Raw genomic sequence first — 2,178 nt, 5'->3', positions numbered from 1 at the left:
AAGCAGGGCACTCTTTATTCATAAGTTTGTATGTGACGCTTTATCCAAACAGTTGCTGTCCACACTAAAAAAAGTAGTCCCATCAAAGGACAGGCTGACATATCAAATACACCACGTAATGAATTAAAATTTGTCCCATTTTAAATGCAGATGACAGTGACATTATGAGGACATGGTTATGATTTTTGTCTTCCAAAATTCAAATTAAATACATTAACACATCTTCTGTACCTTTATTTAAAAACTGCACTTACATTCACGAGTCCATTCACCTTCACACATACTTTCAATGCACAGCTACAGAACTTCTCGTGGAATAACATAAAATGAAGATGAGATCACACACAGGACTAATCTGCAGCAAGACAAACACAAAATGCGAGTGTGAGCAAGAAATTTAATGGGGCAAAGGCGTATGTGCCTGGCAGCTCTCACCTCTCTGCTTTCTGCCACCGTGACCATCGCCTGAACTGTCTCCACAGTCTCCTTAGTCATACCACCATAACCTCCATAACCTCCCTCGTTACCCGTGTCTTGACTACCATAACCTCCTCTTCCACTCCTGCCTCTGCTATTATAGATCCAGCCATTCCTCTAGCTTTTGCATTGCTTTTCCATTGATGCTTCGTTTTGCCGATCACAGAAACTCCTGTACTACATGTTCAGGTTCAAATGTGATACATCAGACACTTTTCCACTCATTCTTCGACTTGACAACTGTCATTTCTACCTCCAGTATTGTTCCTCATTGTGAAAAGTAGTTCTTTATGTCATCAACTGACAGGCCTGAACCAGAGTCTTCCCATACCTGGCCTTCTCTATCTTTGCCTCAACCTTTCTGTCGTTTATTATGTGGTCCCCTGCACTCATCACCTTGTCAATTGAGTCTCACTGTGAGAAAAAACCAAGGCAAACCCCGTTGACCTGCCAGTATTTAAGTCAATCTTGACAGTAATGGATTCATCTCGCCAGATGTTTGGAAGTGTTCCCTTCCTTGACTGTCGTTTTTCAGCTGATGCCACCAACAAACAGTTTCCTGTCACTGTCCCTCCTTATGCTTCTGCTCTAGTGCAATCTGTTGGCACATCACCATCACCTCCACCATCAGCTTCATTTGTTTCTTTCCCTTCAGCATTAACTTACTGTTGCTGCTGCTGTTGCTGTTCGTCAGATTGGCTTTTCTTTTCACTACTGTCCTGCTGATACTCGCCGTATCCAACCTCATAGTCGCGATTTTCAACCATAATTTATCTCCTATTCTCTCACACGACTTAACTCTAACTGCTGTTGATGAGTTGGTAGCTTTGACTGTATTGTTCTCAGTTGCCATTACTATCAGCACATCTGATACAGAAGCTTCCCAGATCTCCCTTTCGCATGCAATATCCCATCCAACGTGCCCCAAAAAGGTAGCAAGCCACACATAGTAACTGAAACACAGAGAATGTGGCCCTAGAGTAAAGAGATAAACGTCAGTTTTGACCCCATGGCTAGAAGCTGCATAGCCTCCTTTGCCCAAAATTTTCCTATCACACTGTAATGTATATCCTGTTCTGTAACTGAATTATAATAATTGAAACCAAGATACAATAAATTCTTTTTCGTTTATTGAGATGTAGCTGACTGGTGGTGCAATTAATTACATTTCAATCATTTCCTGGCACATACCACTCTTCCTGGACACCACACATTTGTAAAAGCGCCATGGTAAGGCAGCTGGTGTATATACTGATGCGCCTGCAGTTTGTGATAATAATGACGATTCATGTGATCCTTCTAGTTCATCAACTTACTAAGCAGAAACCTGTCTTGCTTCACTGCAGAGTAAATTTGCCAATGAGTCCTCCTTACGAAACCTAAATTTACTGACAAAAGAAAATTAAATTATACCCACTATAACTTCATTTGGACACAAGAAAGGAAATTATGCATACGCCAGTTGCAACCTCATCGCCTCTTTCGATACACATCACACAGATAATCTACACAGTCAATGACATCACAGAAAGTAGACTTTTTCTTATGTAATTATAGTGCATGTCAACTGATATTATAATCTGATATTATAATTTTTTTGCATGTTTAGTTTATGACTATCCTCACGGGAAAATTCGAGTAGTCATCCCTACACTTTGTTGTTTACTTTTGAAGATTAATCAACAAATGTGACATCTGAAA

General features: G+C 40.3%; 1 pseudogene; it reads right to left on the bottom strand.

Moving 5' to 3' along the window:
* Positions 1-487: 487 nt before the first annotated feature.
* On the bottom strand, positions 488-1,244 carry LOC126458826 (RNA-binding protein squid-like; annotated as a pseudogene).
* Between the last annotated feature and the right edge of the window lie 934 nt (positions 1,245-2,178).

This window comes from Schistocerca serialis, chromosome 1, assembly GCF_023864345.2.
Source record: "Schistocerca serialis cubense isolate TAMUIC-IGC-003099 chromosome 1, iqSchSeri2.2, whole genome shotgun sequence".
NCBI classification, from domain to species: Eukaryota; Metazoa; Arthropoda; class Insecta; order Orthoptera; family Acrididae; genus Schistocerca; species Schistocerca serialis.
The sequence above is the reverse complement of the archived record's forward strand: the minus strand, read 5'-3'. Positions and strand labels throughout refer to the sequence as shown.